This window comes from Sabethes cyaneus, chromosome 1, assembly GCF_943734655.1.
Source record: "Sabethes cyaneus chromosome 1, idSabCyanKW18_F2, whole genome shotgun sequence".
Taxonomy (NCBI): domain Eukaryota; kingdom Metazoa; phylum Arthropoda; class Insecta; order Diptera; family Culicidae; genus Sabethes; species Sabethes cyaneus.
Window position 1 is genome coordinate 62,824,064 of NC_071353.1, and position 21,345 is coordinate 62,845,408.

Consider the following 21,345-nt stretch of genomic DNA (forward strand, 5'->3'; position numbering starts at 1 on the left):
AGAGGGAAGGGGTCTCAATTCACCATAGAAAAAATGGTTGTCTCCAAAAACATCCACATGTCAAATTTTGTTCCACTTGCTTGATTAGTTCTCGAGTTATGCAGAAATTCGTGTTTCATTTGTATGGAGGCCCCCCTCTTAGTGGAGAGAGGGGTCCCTAACCATCATAAGAACCTTCCCTGGCACCAAAAACCCCTACATGCAAATTTTCACTCCGATCGGTTCCAGACAGAAATCCATTTTTATAGGTAAAGATTTGTATGGGAGCCCCCCCCCCTCTTAGTGTGGGGAGGGGTCTCTAACCATCATAAGAACCTTCCCTGGCCCCAAAAACTCCTACACGCAAATTTTAATGCCGATCGGTTCAGTTGTTTTCGATTCTATAAGGAACATACGGACAGACAGGCAGGCAGACAGACAGAAATCCATTTTTATAGATATAGATTTCTCCACCTGTGATCTACAGTAGAAATACTCACAGTAAGAGATACGCGGAAACTAAAGCCAACGATTTGGCTTGGCATACACTTTTCGCTTCAATTTTTCTCTTTTGATTACTGCACCTCAGCCAAGCAAATTGAAAACCATTTGAAAAAGTGGCGTATGGGGAATTTGTAGAAATTGTTATTATCTGCAATATTGCTGAAGAAACTTATGTTTTATCTTTTGTATTTACGGCGCTATAAGGCTGCTACCCTGTTGGTAGCAAAAAGAGCGCTCTTTTTGCTACCAACGGCATTGCAGCCCTACAGCGCCCTGAATACAAAAGATAAAACATTACTTTCTTCAGTAATATTGTAGATAATTACATGTTCTACAAATGCCCCAAACAGTACTTTTTCAAATTTTGCTTGGCTGAGATGCAGTAATCAAAAGAGCAAAATCTAAGCGAAAAGTGCATGCCAAGCCTGCTAGCAAATTATCTAAAGTTACCTGGTGCTACAAGATACTCAAAAAGCTACAAAATGTGGTATCACCGCTAATCATCAAAGGATGTGTGATTGTGACTTGGTGGTTTAATTCTTTATAAAACTACAAATTAGAAGAAACTGATACACAAGATACGAGCATTTGGAAAGTATAATCTCGACCTAATCTAACAAAGTTATGAATTTGCGTGAAAAACTGTGGAACATTCGAATTGCATCTACATTCGTAGTTCTACGTTAGCCTTAGACAGAAACCTTCATACTTTTTTGTCAAGCAAATATTTATATCGGGAGCATTTGATCATTTTTCCCAAATCACCCTAAATATGAATTCTCATGACCAGGCTTCGTTTTCGGTTTTTTTGCTCAATAGATGCTCATTAGACTACAGCGCCTCAACGAAACGGAATTCGAAAAAGTAGTGTAAGGAGCAATTGTAGAGTTTATTATTATTGAAGAAATTATAGCTTTATCTTTTGTATTTACGGCGTTATGAGGCTGCTACCCCGTGAATAGCCAAATGAGCGCTCTTTTTGCTACCAACGGGGTAGCAGCCCCATAGCGCCGTAAATACAAGTGAGAAAGCTACACATCCTTCAGCAATATTGTAGATAATAATAAACTCTACACTTGCCTCTTACACTACTTTTCCGAATACTGCTTCGTTGAGGCGCTATAGTCTAATCGAGTATCTACTGAGCGAAAAACCGAAAACGAAGCCTGCTCATGACTATCTTTTGTAATATTGGCGAAACTAGCGCTCATTTCTAGGGGGGGCTATAGTCCCCGGCATTTTTTCGACCATATTATTTGGTCGGCCAGGTCCATTTTTCTAGGGGGAGGGGGGCTTAGCTGTTAAAGTGACTATAATAAAAAAATCACTTACGTGATTTTATTTATATTGGAATATCTTTTACGGAGGAAAAAATTGTAGCACACACAACGGTTTAATAAGCCTCATATTCCCACCAAAACTGAATTCGTTTATTAACCTGCTTCATTCCGGCTAGCACGGGTTCATACTGAACTGCTATCAAAGTGTTTATAAATTAAATCAGAATTCATCCCAGTTACCAAATACGAAAATATTTATTTTAGTACGCGCAGCGTTACAGATCAATTTGTTAAACTTCAAATATCGCTCATACATTTCAAATTGATTTTTACGTGAACTCAGTTTAATAACCGGATTCGCTACATATAAGTTTATTAAAACATATACGTTAAAAATGTAAGATTTGATAATCATGCTTGAGTTAAGCGCCAATCGTATTATCAATCGCCGGTATAATACAGCTTATCACGCTTTACTCTCAACCACCATGGACTAATTTTTACGGATTTTTACACATAGAGAGCAAAAGAATTATGCATTCTCTCATAAAATACTTCCAACAATTGGCGCGCTATAAATGTAAAGGAAATACTGAGAGCAGTTTCTACCCGATGGCGATGAGTAGGGTGAATTTGCGCTTGAAAGCTCAATCGAAAACAGTTGCGTGCGAGCACCGGTTCTGAAAGGTTTAGTTTGTATATTTGATTAAGTGTCGTGTTTGCGTTAAGTTAGTATAGAGCAATAACCAAGGTTTGATGGTGCTTATAATAATTGAAGGATAAAAAAATTTCTTTTGATCATCATATTGAGTGCTGTTTTAATTTGTGATACGCTGAGATGAGACTTGCCTGCGATAATACAGACCATAACGTATACGCATTGAGATAGTGAACTAGTGTCTATTAATTGTCTACTGTCAGTACTCCATGGACTAGTGTAACGATACGATATCATCAACAGTTATATGATTATACTAATCAAATTAGAAAAAGTAAGTTAAAAGTGCAAATATAATGATCCAGCGTTTGGACTGTAGACCAGATGTCATGCAAGTATAGAAGTTATTTAACATGACAATCTATAGTACTGCTATCGACTATTTAACGTAAATCGTATTGAAGCACATAAGCGAAACATTCATCGGTAAGACAAACTGCGCTTCCTTGTAGGAATGAAAGTGTAAATTGGAAATGATGCATAGCAGAGTTATCATATCAACGCCAACCGACTCTGTGCTAAATTATTTGACGGCTATAAAGCGAGACGTGATCCATCATCATCAATTAGCTACTGCACTGTAATCAGTGGGACAATACTAGTCAGAATCAGTTGAAACTATAGGAAGAAGTTTGCGGCAGGATTTATCTGGAAAAATATGTTAAAAGGCTTTTCAAGCAATTCACTACTTTTAAAGCTTTTGCGCCAGCATGGTGCTGATCGTACTGACTTTAACTTCAGCAAACATTGATTAGTTTATTTTGCTGTGTTCAGGGACAAAAAAGATCATCTAGATTTTCTGCGCTTAAGTGATCATGGCTTCCGAAAATAGATTTTATCTACAATGATTTGTTCGTACCGCTCGATATAATTAGTGTTTAGCATTTCAACAAAGTCTGTATCTGTGCTGGTATTATTGTATTCATATTGGTTTAAAGAAAATCATTTTGAACAAAGCTTTACATGCCAAATCCAAGAACATTTTTGTGCTAAAATTCGCATACTTAGAAGAATTGTCATATAATTGATTGAAATGATTATATGACGATCTAATAGTATGTGTAACGAAATACATAGAAACGCATTAATTAGTTTGCGATACTAGTTATCAAGTTTAAAGCCAATTTTTGCATTGTGAAAAGCCTTTCGTTTGGTGTACCGTGGACGCACCAAATTTGACGCAGGTCCAAAGTTGACGCACTTTTCAGAAATTTTCTATAATAACTTATCTTGACTATTATTATTTCGCAAAAATGTACCTTTGACATTTTGTGCCATAAAAAGCTTTTGATTGATCATTTATAATTGTAAATAAAAAATAAACAGAAAGGGCGTTTGTCACAAAAGCGCCATTTTTTCCTTCCTTAGCAAAAACGCTAAAGAAACACTCGACTATCTCCGAAAACTGTTAAAATTTAAGTATTATTAATATATTGTACACGTTATTTGAACTCAAAAAGCTTTTTAACTTATTTTTGGAAAAAAATGTTTTGCGTCAAATTAGGCTCTTAGTGTTCCTTATTATTTACAGAGTAAGATATAAAAAGTATGTCATCTATTCCGACACTAAAAATCTCGTAAGTCACCAAGAAAGGTAATGGTTCAACAGTTTACCGTCTCACTAGGTGTTACAGAGGCCACAGTTCGTCGGAAGAAGCTGCAGAAAACACTTTCTCAGGGCAAACATATGGCTTTAGCGTTGGAGAGGAGATCCTATAAACTGTAAATGACTTGTTTTGCTTATGAGTAAAATCAAGTTCCCCAAACGGTTAGAGCAACCAAAAATATTGGTTTAGGTTAAATTAAGGGGGCATAGTACTTTTTACACCATATTTTTTGCCTTATTTCAAATATTTTTTTCTCAATAACGCGAAAAGCGAATCGATTCGGGTTTATTGCTTGCTAAACATTGCACTTTATACTAATATTTGCAGTTTTGTTTGCATATGTGAACCTCTTCCCCTCTCCCCAGTGGCTCCTTGAACATGATCATTCGAAAAAAACATGATTTGCGGTACCATGGATTGGCGCTGGGGGGCTTATCCGAATTGAAAAATTCCAAAACGACATGAAAGAATATAAAATTATCTCGTGTTTGACCCATCCGTTTTTTAAAATTCGAACGCATAACAAAATGGCGGACATTCAAACATAAAAGTAAGGTTTTTAGCCGAAAAAATTGACTTTAAACATTTCTAAAAAATACAAAAATTGTAATATCGAAGAAAGGATGGGTCAAACACTAGATAATTTTGTTGGCTTTGAAACAAAAAAAGAATCATGAGAATTGCTTCAGCCGTTCTTGAGATATTTATGGTACCGACTTTCAAAACCTGGTTTCGAGAAATACGACGTTGAAGTTTTTATTCGCTGTGTAATCGCTCCAGACATGCGCGGTACAAATAGCTATAACTTTGTCAATTTTTGGAATTCATCGAAATGACTTGAAAAAATGTTAATCTTTCGAAATAATCAATAAAAAAATTTCGATTTTTTTATATTGAAAAAGTACTATGCCCCCTTAAGATACTTTTTTCGCTTGTCTGGCCGATCCAATCCTGCAGTTACTGCAGTTTCCGGTAAGCGACTAATTTAGCTTTCCTGCGACATTTTTCAAGTGCATCAAATAAGGAACATTTCGCGTCAAATAAGGTACGATGCAAAATTCATGCGTCAATTTAGCGTCAAAAACGTCAAAAACTATGAATTCAATGCATATTTACTGTTAATTTATTTTTTACATATTCTTTGCTAGTCTAACTATTACCGTGCAAAACCTTGACTTTATTGGCCGAACCGTCATTTTGTAATTAATATTTAAAATTGAAAATTTCTTAACCGCGTCAAATTTGGTGCTTCCAAGGTAATTGACAGTTAGGACGGTTCTAATTTTCGCAACAATTGCAAAACTAACTTTTGTAATTAGTTTATCTATAATTTTCTTAAGGTTAATAGGCTGGTCTTCATTTCTACAAAAATCGAAATAAGGTACCTCGGGGCAAGTGGGACCTGAAAATTGAATGGTTAAGATTTATTCGGCTGTGTGCTATCGATTTACATGAAATGAATCCAAGGAGAATTTTTGAAATCGTGGCGATAGGTTCCACTTGCCCCATCTACAGGGCAAGTGGTACCAATACAGTGGTTTACCGATTTTATCTACCCATCCGAAAATATTTGGTAGATATATTTGGAAAGTAGACAAATTTGGGGAAAAATAAATTGCTCCAAAATAATTTAAATGATCAAAAAATATTGTCATTATTAATCCTTTTTTTCAATTATGTAATAATTCAGCGTAATTTTCCGCATGGGGCTCATTTTATTCATATCAACAATTAGCCACAACATGTCAACTCAGCAATATTATGTAAAAAGACATATCGAAATTCAAAATTGCTCTGAATTCATTCAAATTTTGTGTAGTTATTCCTTTGCAGTAAATTTTAAATCCGTATTTTTATTTGGTACTTAGGGTTCTCTTGTCTGAGTCAGTGTGGTCCCAAAAGTAACCATTTTTTCCACCTTTCTTTCTTTAAAAATTCATAACTTTTGATCCATTGAACCGATTGATGAATGATGTTAATACCAAATGGAACGTATTTTAATGAGCTTTTCAGAACAAAATATTGGACTGAAGCCCAAACTTTTTGTTTATTATCGCAAAAACATTCACTTTGATTGAAAACATCCACTTTTTATGTTTCCATGGTGGGTAGACCAAAGAAACTCTAAGTTTTTATAAAATGTCAAGAATATAATGGAGACGCATGGTTTTGTTTTTACTTGTAATAAAAGGGGTTTTTGACAAAGAAATGCGTCTCTAAAATAAAACGCCATGCGAGTCCATTGCATGGACGCATCTTTATTTCTTTAAAAAAAAAGAGTATCTCAAAAAGTGAAAATGTCACAGGTCTGTTTTTTTTTGATATCGTATGTAAACAACTAGCTTGCCATTGCAAGTATAATGAAAAAATAACAAGCGAACATATTGAATGTTTTAAGTAATTGTAAGAGCCTCCTACAAAAAATGATTTTTCAATCATAAAAAAAAATTTTTCTGAAAAGCTCATTAAAATACCTTTTATTTGGTAATAATATTATTAAAATCAGTTCAATGGTTAAAAAGCTTAAAATTGTTAAGGAAACAAAGGTGACAATCATAGTTCCTAGCGGAGACGGGGTGTGCCCGTTAGCGTTACGGTATAGAAAAATCTCACAAAGAATCATTATGAAATGTTAAAAATATGCGTTAAAAAATAAATGTAAGTTACTTTTCGTATTTGACTTCAGTATTATTATACCCATTCTGTGTATACCACAGATGCCATATAGTAAACTATAAAATACAAAGAAATATTCTCTGTTATGCATAAATGCATGAAATCTTCCAAAATTTCATGCCGCATGGTTGAAATGACAATTTAAGAAAAAGGTAGATAAAACCGGGTTAAAATGGTAGACAAAATCGGGAGTACCTAAAATCGGGTGTAGATTAAACCAGGTGTAGATATAATCGGAATACCATTGTATTCAAATTTAGTTGAAAAACATAAACAGAAAAATGTGTATGTTAATACACAGCAACGTTAAAGCATTAAAAAACAACTAAAGACAATGTTTCTCCTAATGGTTCATTAGAAAACGCCTCAACAAAATCAGATTACTTTTAAAGCACAACGGGCGACTGTATGATTAATATAAAACACATTTCGTGAGAACCTACGCAGTATTGCAGCAACGTAAAGTAACGTAGTTGAATATGTAGTTGTATCGAATTTTTGCGAGATGTTGATTAACCATTATTTAATAGCTCGCAAAGACGATTATTTTAATTTAATTTAAGGAATTTTGGGAAGAAGTTTTGTTCTGAAATATTTTATTTTTTAATAGGTCCCACTTGCTCCGGGCGCTCTGAAGTGCCGCCTTCATTTCGGCCCAAATATATATAGCCGTTTGTCAAATTATACAACTAATTATGTTTACCTATTGTCAGAAAACATGTAGTCTTACGAAAGCATGCGACCAAAATGTCATTTATAGTAAGGTGCGTCCAACTTACAACGCAAATTGAAAATGGCGCACAAATTTGAAGTGCAATTTTGATTTTTGGAATGCCAATAATAAAAAATCTATGATTATATACTGTATGCGTTGGAGTTGTATCTTTCATTTCAAGAAAGGGCGTGTTGGAGAAAATGAGAAGTGAGTTATGAGCTCCGTTCCCAATTATCCCGTATTCACACTTACCTCGCGGTACGTTACACTAATGTCGCTTTTTACGCGGTACCGTTCGGTGCGTAATTTAGGGTGTATCCTAAAGCTTAGGGTGTGTCCTGAATTTTGTAACATAAATTTTTCATAAACCATAGATTCCAAGGGTAAGTTGCTTAGAGTACTCTATGCGCCTTATTCGTGCCAATTTTGTTCATAGTGTGCCTTATCTTATTGTACCAGCAAGGTACCGGTCACGTCAAACATTCGTGTAAAAAAATCATCGTGAATTTCAAAACCGCGCCTAAAAATAGACGCGCAGAGCACAAACACGTAAATTCCGAAAATTGCATAAAAAATTTCAGAACTCGCGGAAAAAAACTCGCAAATTTCAAAATTCGTGTAAAAAACTGCGTAAATTCCGCTTCGCTTAGAAATAATTGAGTAAAAATCGCGTAAAAACACCTTCAGTGTAATCTCTGTACAGTAGTCTAGAATGAAAAATTAAGTTAAAACCAATCTTAGAATTTTGTAAGATGGGTAACATGTGACTGAAGATCGAACGAGCTTGAAGTGCGAAAAGAAAACTGATTATAGGCTCCCTGTTGATAAATTAGCCGCGGTGGTGTAATGGTATCGCACTCGACGCGAGATTGAGAGTTGTGGGTTCAAGTCCCATCTGGACAGTCCATTATTTATCACAGTTTGCATATCATTTTTTCCAGTTCTTCCAATATTCGTTCTTCAACATTTATTCCCAAGAAAGAAGTACTAATCTTAGAACTGATGAAATAATTTTACATTATACATTACACACTGTAAGGTTTTACTGGCGTAGGGAACTCTCGCAGAGTTGCTGTAGATCCTTACCAGTGAGCTCTACAGGCAGGGTGTATACACTACTCTACCGATAATCTCCATGCGTGAAGTTTCTCTAATCAGTGACGGCCATAGAGCGGCCCTGCCTGATAATTCGTGCGGCCCGCGGGCTAATTTGAAGGATGACAGACCTATGAATAATTTTTTTGATGACACAGGGGTCACTCAGTTCAGACGTAGTACCTCGTGCATATTGTAGATCTGATTGCTCTGCGGTTTAAATCTTGTGGTGATTGCTAAAATTCGGCTTTTGCTGCCGCCTATTTTACATTTTGGTATGCGAAAGAATGACCAGAGGTCATTGCGGCCCGCGGACTCATGGGACGACCTAATTTGGCCCGCACCACGCTTATGCCTGGGCACAACCTAGCTCTACCTGAATTTTTTTTGGCCTAACAACTTTCCATTCAATAAATATATGACACATCTGTTTTTCAATCGAACAATTTTTAGTTGTTTATCAGCATTGCAATCTCAACGAAATATTAACTTTTGTTAGAAGTTCATTTAGTTTAACATGTCTGAAAATCATACTAGTATTTATGTGTTCTTGAGTAGGTCACACACGAAGCTGTCAGCATACGTCACAAACTGACAAATTGACTGCCACACGCTGGCAAATAGGCAAATTTTCGCGACAGCCCAAGGAACATCTTTGTTGCACATCAGCTTATCAAGCGCTTGTTTCAGCTATACTATAGTTGAATCAAAAAGCAAAGCCGTGGGCTTTCACGTCTTTATTAATAGTTTTTGAAACGGTGTTTCTACAATTGATGAAGGAACGGTAGGAGAAAGTAATGAAGAATTTTTGAATGGTGGGGAAAGAGTGGAAAGGTGAGGGGAGGGGGGTTTATTGGTAGCTACGCTTAACAAGTTGTCGTTGTGACTTCTACCTTTTGTCTAACGCTGGAAGGTGCGAACCAAGCTATTATCTGAGAATATAACCGGCTTCGAACCCACAATTCCCGCCAGGGCATGTGGCTCGCTGGTACTTGTACCTTTGATCCATAGAGGCGCTGAGGTACAAGTACAAGTACCAGCGAGCCATATGCCCTGGCGAGTGTTATGGGTTCGAATCTGGTTATAATCTCAGATTATAGCTTGGTTCGACCCATGCACCTTCCAGCATTAGACAAAAGGTAGGAGTTTTTTTTTCATGTGTGTGGACTCACCACTGCGACCTTTATAGTTGATCTATTGTGATATCTCCCGGGTGTTTGCTGTATGACCCGCACTGCATTTCTTTTTGCTATAATCGCTATTGAATGAGCGATATGCTTATTAAATTTTTGGCGTGCTTGTGTGTATTGGGGTTTACCCTTCCTTCAATGATTGATCTACTTGACCCACTTATTCCTAGCTGCCAGTACTATCCCATATTCTAACCGTCCCTGGCGAGGACTCATTCGTACCTCTGACCAGTACACTTAACTATAGGAGGGACATTTGAACTGTCAAGAGGCTTCAGAGGGTAAATATAGAATTCAGCATGAAGGAAGGGTAAATGGAGGGGCAAATGGAGGGGCCTCGAAATAAACCCATGCCTAAGTTACTTGACATCGAATGGCTTGATTCTACTAAGATTCGAACCCATGACCACTCGCTTGTCAAAGCAGACTCGATAACCTTGCGGCTACGGTAGAATAACCCCCCAAGGTAGAAGTTACAACGACAACTTGTTAAGCGTAGCTACCAGTACCCCCCCCCCCCCCCACCTCACCTTTCCACTCTTTCTAAAACCTTTCTAATTAATCTAAAACCGTATATTGGAAATAATTCCGCATCCCAAGTGCCAAACTATTGTATATTAACATTGTTGATGCATAGAAGTATTAACGTAAATCAGCATTAAAGAAAGCTATATATGCGCATACAACGTAACAATATAATGCATTTAGTCAATTGCATTAAAATGAGCCGTAAGTGTTGACAAACGGCTTGTACTTAGCTTCTTATTTTGCTATTCTACGACCACTATTCGTGCCCTCTTCCACCTAACGAACGCCGTCTTTTTCTACCCTATTGGTAATGCAGGACAAGTAGGTATGATATGAGAGGGAATATTACCAAGATTTAAATACGACTAATTTCAACTCACTCAATCACGTCCGCTATGGTTTAGATAGCAAAGGTGTAAGGAATAACGAATGAGGTTACATGATTAACTCCCGGTTCGAGCCCTGTCTAGGTGGTAACATTATTCAGCATTTCAAAAAAAAATCCTGCTCTCCTTGAGATGCAGCAAAAAAAATCGCTTGCTTTTTTAGTTTTTTAAATTCCGACCGAATCTATTTTTATCTTCCATAACAAGCAAACGATATGCCGTCGATACTTTTTCGATACCGTCATCCGGGGCGAGATTGTGCCAAAAAAACATATGTTTTTGTTCTTTAGCTCAGTATATACACAATTTAGGAACTACGTTGATTTCAAACCTGTCAACATATACTAAATTGTTCAATTAAAAACTACCGTAGAAATGGTTTAGTTACAATGAACCCTAATTTTACTGGAAGTGCATGAACTTTAGCACAATCTCACCCCTTCTAGAGTATGGGGGTGAACGGGTGAGGGTATGAACGAAAATAACCCGGATAGGTCTGAACTAACTAAAAATGAGTTCGTAGTCAATGGACAGCCTTTTATAGCCAGCAGCGTTTCTAGGGTTAACACGGGGGAGATATACGAAGGGGTGTCTTTGTAAGGGGGCATACCTATTTGATCATTTAACAAAAGTTGCCATTACTTCGTTCGAGAACCCTCGGCCGCAGAACATGTGACCCATCCCACCCCCCTCCCCCCTCCTTAAAACTGGCAGTTTATACACGGTGTAATATATTCTTCTTATATTAGAGTGTTCAAAGTATCTGAAATTTCCAGAGAAAAAGTAAAAATTAGTTTAAATTATTTAGCAGACCTATGATGCTGTTTGCTCCAAAATGGATGATGCAATCTAATCTGTCAAAATATTGTGCTCAATAGTAAAGAATGTGAGTGCACTGGTGTATACTGACGTATTTTTGTTGTGTAAGTGAAATCCACAAAATGGATCGATCATTATGGCTTGGCACAATCTCACCCCGGTGAAGCTCAAAAAGTACAAAGTTTCGAAAAATATTATTTTCGTAATCAAAACTTATCCAAAGCCTAATAACTTTTCTATACATTGTAAATGATTAGTTTATATACCTTCAAAATAGCAAGTTGATGCGATTTCTTGTTTGGGTTGGTTTATGCGAGACATTTTTTACAAGCGTTATTTCCGAGTATTTTTGATCGCGAACTTTGAAACACTGTTTAGGCTAAATAGTTTGCTAATATTATCTGTGTTTCAAGTTATGAAGAAATATGTTATGTTCATCATCATTTTGAATTTAGGTCACCAGTTTCTACAGATATAATAAATTTTCACAAATAAACATTTTTGGTTTTTGGCACAATCTCACCCCCGTGGCACAATCTCACCCCGGATGGCGGTACGTCGATAATATAGACAAAATGACATTTCGATTAAGCCTCAAACAAACACTGATAATGTTTATTGGGTGCGTGTGGCGTAGCATTTTAATAACCCGCTATTTCGCCTTTTTAGCATTATGTGAGTTCTACAGAAGCATATAAAGAAAAATATGCTTTTAATCATAGTTCTGTATGCTTATGCAATGTTGTCCAAGGACTAGTGTTTAGTGCTTACTGGTTACTTGGGTAAAATCACGAGGTTTGGTCTTAATTAGACTAAACACTTCTTTATCGACAGACTTCACAGCCGGCGTTTAGAGTAAAGGACAATTGGGACATGTGCAACGATCCTACTAACTCTATCTCATCATTACCCAGCCGAGATTCGAACATACGACGACTGGATTATTAGACCAGCATCTTGCCTCGAAGCTAATTGCATGGTATTTAAATACACTACTCTTAAACAAAAATGTTTGTTGGGAGAAAACATAGTAACTTGCTGATATTCATATAGCGCTTTCTCTGTGCTGGTACTTGACCTAACGCAAGGTGTCACAAGGGAGAGCAATATTAAAATATCAGCAATGTTGTCAGTTCGTAAAACGGCCTATTGGAGTTGAAAGTTTTTCATTGCCCTCTATGCTCACCAAACCCAACTCCCATGAAGCACGAGCAACTGCTTCTTTCGTAATTAGGACAACTCTTTAAGAGGAATGTGGTCCTGTTCTTATCGACACCTCACCTAAATTATGTACATGGGAACATAATTTATGATTCTGACAGTCACCTGGGCAACTTCACCAAGTCACCTAAGTGAAATCAAATGGGGACTGCAAGGTGAGGTGAGAGTGATTGAAGAATAGGGCCCGTGAGTGAAGCGAGGTGAGCGAGGTGACTGAAAATTCCCTGGGCCACTGAAAATTCGCAGCGTTGCTCCGTTGGGTATATACGCCTATGAAACACTATTCTGATATCTAGTGGTAGATCACGCTGATGAATTAGCAAACAGCGGCAAATGGCCTGGTGACAGCTCGCGTGTTCATGTTTGCTTGTGACCGTCATCCAGACAACAGTGAAGAGAAGAAAGAAAGCGACGTTGTGGCGTTTTCAGCTTTCGATCGGTAAGAATACATCTTAATTTATTTTCGCCATTCAAATGCAAGCCGACGCCTCGGTTCCACTGGCAAGATAATGCATAAAACGGCGGAATGGCTGCCAGAGTTAAACCGTAATTGATTTATTTGATAAAGTGAAATAAGAATAATGGTTCGTTATTTCTCACTTGAGTGATCGTGCGCAGTCAACTGGCGCCCTCCCAAGCAGAATAAGAATGGAAGACCCCATGAACAGGTTCGAAACATTTCAGAACACTGCAATATTATATATAACTGCACCGAGACAGACCGTGTGCTTACTGCTTACCTTCAAGATCAATTTAGTTTATTAAAATAAAACCCGATTTAATCCACCTAGTGGTGAAAGGAACCTTTGTTATACGGTCTTACTTGCTATTTGAGATAGAAATCGACACGTCTTCGAAACATAATTCATCTATTGGTTATCGTTGCGTAGTGCGTTGGTTTACATAAAATTTTTGAAAATTGAATAAGTTTACAAAATTTGAACAAAATAGGAACACTTTTAAATTTTGATAGATCCTTTTTTCATGAAATTGCCGAGTAAGGATAAGTAAGTTGTTATTAATCTGAGTAAATGCAAATAAAAGTAAGTTGTAAGTGGAAATCTTATCCTTTAGCATATACATTGTCTAGTAAAGATCTAGTTTATAGGTTTTTGAACTATGCATAGTTTCCTGTAATGCCATTCTATTTGAATCACATCAATAGAGTTTTCTTAAATAATTTTCATCAATTTTTATAAACTCACGCTGTTGTATTTTATACAACACGTGTAGGTTTTTCAACGCCATATTGTTATAAAGTTACAAATCGTAGTTTAACTAACGTATATTCTTCAACAAACTTACTGTGAGCAAAATATCATAATTATTCAATGCAGTAATAATTTAAATTGTTGGGAAAATTTATGCAGCAAAACTATCAGCAAATGTAAAATGTTTAAAATGTATCCGTCTGCTGGTAGTCGAGTAATGCGGAGTCAAAATTAGGGTATTTTTTATAATCAAAGTTCCACAGATCCTAAACAAGCAAACATAGAGGTATACTATTTTCAGCAAAGTTGTGTATTTTTACTATTTGTACAATTTTGTAGTACATGAAAAAGTCATACAACAATTACAAAAAGAGCAAAAATAGAAAAATTGATTTTACAAATTCATCTATACCTATAAAGAAGGATTTCTGTCTGTCTGTCTGTCTGTCTGTCTGTCTGTCTGTCTGTCTGTCTGTCTGTCTGTCTGTCCGTATGTTCCTTATAGAATCGAAAACTACTGAACCAATCGGCATGAAAATATGCATGTAGAAGTTTTGTGGGGCCAGGAAAGGTTTTAGTGATGGTTAGAAACCCCTCCCCCCACTAAGAGGGGGGGCTCCCATACAAATGAAACACAAATTTCTGCATAACTCGACAACTAATCAAGCAAATAGAACAAAATTTGGCATGTGGGTTGTTTTCGGTGACAACAATTTATTCTATGGTAAATTGAGACCCCTCCCTTCTTTATATGGGGAATTATAACTCCTCTCCTCTTTAAAAGGGGGGGCTTCCATACAAATTTCCTCATAACTCGAGAACTAATCAAGCAAATGAAACCAAATTTGGCATGTGGGTGTTTTTGGAGACAAAATTTTTTTCTATGATGAATTGGGACCCCTCCCCGTTTTAGGAGGGGGGGATCCTATACACATGAAATACAAATTTCCTCATAACTGAAGAACTAATCAAGCAAATGGAACAAAATTTGGCATGTGAAAGTTTTCGAGGGCAAGAAAATTTTCTATGGTAAATAAGGACCCCTCCCCACTGTAAGAGGGGGGGCTCCTATACAAACGAAATACAAATTTCCTCATAACTCGAGAACTAATCAAGCAAATGGAACCAAATTTGGCACGTGGGTGTTTTCGGAGACAAATTTTTTTTCTATGATGAATTGGGACCCCTCCCCACTTTAGGAAGGGGGGCTCCTATACAAATGAAATGCAAATTTCCTCATAACTCGAGAACTAATCAAGCGAATGGAACCAAATTTGGCATGTGAAAGTTTTCTAGGGCATGAATATTTTCTATGGTGAATTAGAACCCCTCCCCACTTTAAGAGGGGGGCTCCTATACAAACGAAATACAAATTTCCTCATAACTCGAGAACTAATCAAGCAAATGGAACCAAATTTGGCACGTGGGTGTTTTCGGAGACAAATTTTTTTTCTATGATGAATTGGGACCCCTCCCCACTTTAGGAAGGGGGGCTCCTATACAAATGAAATGCAAATTTCCTCATAACTCGAGAACTAATCAAGCAAATAGAACCAAATTTGGCATGTGGAGGTTTCTGGAGGCAAAAATATTTTCTATGGTGAATTAGGACCCCTCCCAACTTTAAGAGGGGGTGCTTCTACACAAATGAAATACAAATTTCCTCATAATTCGAGAACTAATCAAGCAAATGGAACCATATTTGGCATGTGGGTGTTTTTGGAGGCAACCATTTTTTCTATGATGAATTAGGACCCCTTACCTTTTTAAGAGGGGGGGCTCCCATACAAACGAAATACAAATTTCCTCATAACTCTAGAACTAATCAAGCAAATGGGACCAAATTTATCATTTGGGTGTTTTTGTAGGCAAGAATATTTTCTATGGATTTCCCCACTTTAAGAGTGGGGGGGGGGGCTCCTATACAAATGAAAAACAAATTTCCTCATAACTCGAGAACTAATCTAGCAAATGGAACCAAATTTGACATGTAAGTGGTTTTGGACGCAAGATTTTTTTCTATAGTGAATTGAGACCCCTCTCTTCTTTAGAAAGCGAGTTATGGCCCATCTCCCCTTTAAGAGGGTGGGCTTCCATACAAATGAAATGCAAATTTCCTCTTATCTCGAGAACTAATCAATCAAATGGAACCAAATTTGGCATGTGGGAGTTTTAGATGGCAGAAATTTTTTCTATGGTGAATTACGACCCCTTCCCCTTTTAAGAGGGGAGCTCCCATACAAATTAAATTCAAATTTCCTTATAACTTGAGAACTAATCAAGCAAATGGAACCAAATTTGGCATGTGGGAGATTTTGGAGTCTTGAATTTATTTTACGATAGTTAGAGACCTCTCACCCCTGTGGTAGGGGGATGGACTCTCATACAAATAAAACAGAATTTTTTGCGAAACTCAAAAACTAATCGAACTCGAGAAATTCGAGACTCTTCCATAAAACATTAGTCAATACAAGACCACAAAAACTATTTATAGTAACACTAGATCATTCAGGACGAGACGGTCGCGAGTGTTGACGGTGACCCGCCGTCGGAAGCGCCGTCCGCTGGGGGGCTTACAAAACTCGAGATTGTGACAAAGATCATCCGAGATTCATGATTATGTACAACACAGGTTAATTTGTGGCAATACGAAGTTTGTCGGGTCAGCTAGTATACAATAAATAAGATATTTCTATCTTCTCTGCAGAGATAGAAGGTTACTGTCTTTAGCAAAATTTCTTGTAATAATATGCTCTATAACTTTGCAGAACACATCAATGTGTTATATAGACACTGAAGAAAAATATTTTTTTTATTTCACTTTTAGGGGGATTAATCAAAATTTAAATTCCACCAGACGATAGAGCTTTCAATTTCAAGAAACTCTTCCAAAGGTTCGATAAACCTAAAACCAAGTTTCCCAGTCAAAACTCTAGTGCACACGTTTTCTTTGGTTTGGGGCTATTGTGCGCGCGAGTAATTGTGTTATAAAAGTTGGCGCGAGTGTTCGAGGGTTAATATCTTTTAACCGGTGAAACCAATTTTTATGCAATTTTGCATATATATTCGTAGTGTCAAAACCTCTCGTTTGATATTAAAATAATTGAAATTAGGTAAATTACCTTGGTTAAAATCATTATAAATTATTGTTAATTTTGGTGTGGTGTATACGGTTGCTCATAACTTTCAAAATAAACGTACAATTAAAAAACCATTCAATAGTGATCTATTAGGATATATTATCTTTCAAATCAGACTAATAGCGCATAAATCGGTTTGGCCATCTCTAAGAAACAGGCGATAATTATTACCTTGTCAAAACAGGTTTTTTAAGCATAACTTTTAAACTACTTGTTTGTTTTCAATTAAAAATTCCTGAACAATTTAGCTTTAATAAGGGCTTTCATTTGAAACTAAGATCGTTGAAATCGGTAATGTAGTTCCGAAGAAACCCGTGTCACGTATTTTTCACATTTTTGCTTATAACTTTTAAACGAAACGTCGTATCACGAAACAACTCAATAGTGATCTACTAGACAATGACACCTTTCAAACCAAAGTAATAGCGAACCATTCGGTTCAGCCATCTCTGAGAAACAGGCGATAGAAAAAATCATTACATACATACACACACACACACACACACACACACACACACACACACACACACACACACACACACACACACACACACACACACACACACACACACACACACACACACACACACACACACACACACACACACACACACACACACACACACACACACACACACACACACACACACACACACACACACACACACACACACACACACACACACACACACACACACACACACACACACACACACACACACACACACACACACACACACACACACACACACACACACACACACACACACACACACACACACACACACACACACACACACACACACACACACACACACACACACACACACACACACACACACACACACACACACACACAGACATTGCTCAAATCGTCGAACCCTATCGATTGGTATATGTGACTTGGCCCTCCGGGCCTCGGATCAATTTCGTGTTTTTCGACCAATTTTTAAACCTTTGTTATAGTATAACAAAGGTAAAAACTATTGACGACCGTGTGTTCTAAGAAAGTCATTAACAACTGCCTTCTAAATATGGCCCAGCTATTTGTCGTTTTGTTTAGGAGAGTCCGTCATCGAAATGTGTATTGTATGTGTTCAGTTTTCCAAGAAAAATGCAGTGAATACAATTTTATAAGCATTTTTTGTGCCCAACCGCCTACTTAGCTTCGAGGTACGATGCTGGTCTAACAAGCCAGGCGTCGCATGTTCGAATCTCGGCTAGACGGTGCTTGCTTGATAGAGTTAGTAGGATCTACACTGGCCCCGTAATTTTCCTGTACTCTAAACAGCCGGCTGCGAAGTCTGTCGATAAAGAAGGGTAATGTCTAATGACGGTTTAAGCCCACGACTTTGCTTGTGCCCAAAAACTGCTTCTAAAATTCGAAAGATAATGACGATACTCATTTCCCCTTAAAAATATTTTACATTTTCACTGTTATGGCACGGTAAAAAAATAAAATATTATGAAGATGCATTTTATTTATAATGTTACGATTATTAGAAAAATGTACAAAAGCAATGAGCAGGTAATGCGTATGCGATATAATTTATTAATTAACTTCTTAAGAAATGTAAAGGCCAGTAACTTGATTTCAACATTGAAATATTTTTATAGGTAAATTAAATCGAGCTAGTTAGGTAATTTACGTCCAACTCCGTTATCAAATCATGTAAAATTGTTGAAATAAATTTGTACCAGACTTTACACTCAAGTCTTTTTTACACGATTTTTTTTCCATTACTCAAGAACGGGGCGACTGAAGGACCATTTGCAAAATATGTGACGAATGTTGTACCTCTCCCAAATGTATTGAGAAATAAATGAATTGTCCCTAAGTTGCCCCGTTCTTAATAATCGCAAAAACAAACCATGTAAAAAAGTACTAGAGTCTTGAGTGTATTGAAACGTTCAACGTTTGCCATTACGGATTACGGTGTTTCGAAATTGTGATAGGCCATTCCAGTACATTCGATTGTCCATATTCTCCATATCACTCTAACTCTTACAAACTTCAAATGATAATGAACCCTCATTCTTACGATACATGTAAGAAGGGTTTTGAATAAGTTCACATCTTACTCCTTTACGATGCCCTGCTTTCTATATTTGAAAGCAATAGGCTGGATTGTTCCTGTTTCAGCATTGATGCAGGTTCATTCTTTTGTAGTTTGTACATGATCGTATTTCATGTTGCTTTTATTCGCCCACTGTAAGTGTTATGATACATGAAGCAACCGATACATGTTGAACGGAATTAGGGTGGTTGACAGCGTATTGAAAAGTTGTGTATTAATTCTAGAAAACTGTAAAAGTAAAAAGCATTCGTAGCACCTGACTGTGCATTAGTTTCTACCGATGCCAGCTGTTGCATTTGCGATGTCAAATATTAAAATATCTAAACTGAAATAGCTAGAAATAATAATTAGGATTAGGATACATTTTTTCTCATTCAAAAGGGTGCTAGGTAAATTGCTTGAACTTGAATACCGGTAGATGACATTTAATCCGATTAAAACATAACTGACTTTCGATAATTTACCACCAGCTGCTTCCCTAATTGTCAAGGAAAGCAGGATATCTGTGTCACCATATGGCGACAGTGTTGTTCCTTTTGTTCACACGAAAACGCAAATTTCTGCACTGTCGCATATGGCAAGCAACTAAGAGAATATCCGCTTTAAACAGCGATGTCCATGAGACCTCTCGGAAAATAACATGAAGCAAAATTTCATCGGATCGAATTATAAAGAAGTTTATCATAAAGCCGCCAGATTGAGGTATGCAAATATATTAGTTGACATACTGAATGTGTTTTTCAGTATCATTTCCGAGTTTTGGTAATTATTTGCAAGCTGAATCTATCACATAGTAAATAGCTTGCGTTTGTAAATATGTTTGACAACGGTTTTTAAAAAACCAAGCCTGTTTTTTGTTAAAAATGATCCCCCATCCAAAAAATTAGATTCCTAATCGTATAGAGAACTTTTTATTGGAACGCTACATATCTACGTATTTAATATTAAATTTACTCTTGGGTAAGATTTTGTAAATTTTCAGTATTGTAAATTATGTTATAGTATGAAAACTAGTAACTTTGACTTCGAAGTATAATACTATTTCTACAAGTCAGTCGTACGTGCGAATCTCGCCTGGGGTGGCAATTAGAATCATGAGGATCACTAGCTTCGCAATTATCCTGATCAGCTGGCTCTGAAATTTGTCGTATAAAAATAGAAAATCAGGTTCCGAAGACGAGATGTAGCAATCCCAGCATAGTTCTGTCTGCAAAGTTAATGGGAATAGCCCATACAAATGAAATACAAATTTCCTCATAACTCGAGAACTAATTAAGCAAATGAAACCAAATTTGGCATGTGGGGGTTTTGGGAGACAGGATTTTTTTCTATGGTGAATAATGAGCCCTCCTCCTTTTAAGAGGGGGGGCTTTCATACTAATGAAATACAAATTTCCTTATAACTTGAGAACTAATCAAGCAAATGCAACCAAATTTGGCATGTGGGGAATTTTAGAGGCATGAATTTATTTTATAATGGTTTGAGACCTGTCACCCCTGTGGTAGTGGGATAAGGACTCTCATACAAATAAATAGATATTTTTGCGTAACTCAAAAACTAATCGAACTCGAGAAACTTTAGACTCTTCCTTAAAAAATTAGTCAATAAGGCTACTACAAATATTTTATCAAGTTTTTGTCCTTCCAGTGTTGGGCAACTGAATTTACTTACTTACTTATGTGTCCATGTCCGCCGGTCCGGCGGAACAAAGGGATGAAATCAGAGATCTCCACTGCTGACGGTTACCCGCCATGGCTTTTACCTGTCGCCAGGACAGGTTCTCGTCTACAACCCGGATGTCGTTGGCTAAGCTCCGTCGCCATGAGCCTCTGGGTCTGCCTCTTCTACGCTGTCCTTGTGGATTCCAGTCGAGTGCTTCTCTGCAAACCTCGTTCGCTCCTTTCCTTAAGGCGTGTCCGATCCACTTCCACCTACGTTCACGAATTTCTGTGGCTATCGGCCGTTGATGACACCGACGATGGAGTTCCTCATTGGATATCCAGTTATTAGGCCACCAGGCTCGAATGATATATCGCAGGCACCGGTTAATGAATACCTGCAGTTTTTGCGTTGTTTCCGCTGAGACGAACAATGTTTCGCAGGCATACAGCAGTACGGATTTAACGTTTGAATTAAAGATTTGGATTTTCATACGTAGAGTGATCTGGTTTGAGCGCCAAATGTTTTGCAGACCTGC

The 21,345-nt window shown here is 37.2% G+C and overlaps 1 protein-coding gene across 1 annotated transcript in view; it reads left to right on the top strand.

Annotated features, from left to right (window-relative positions):
• Positions 1-2,471: 2,471 nt before the first annotated feature.
• The window catches only part of LOC128738528 (aminopeptidase N), a 68,823-nt gene continuing 49,949 nt past the window's right edge, over positions 2,472-21,345 (top strand). The window contains exon 1 of the mRNA XM_053833742.1: positions 2,472-2,755. The gene's annotated coding sequence lies outside the window, so the exon portion shown is untranslated. The remainder of the gene's footprint in view (positions 2,756-21,345) is intronic.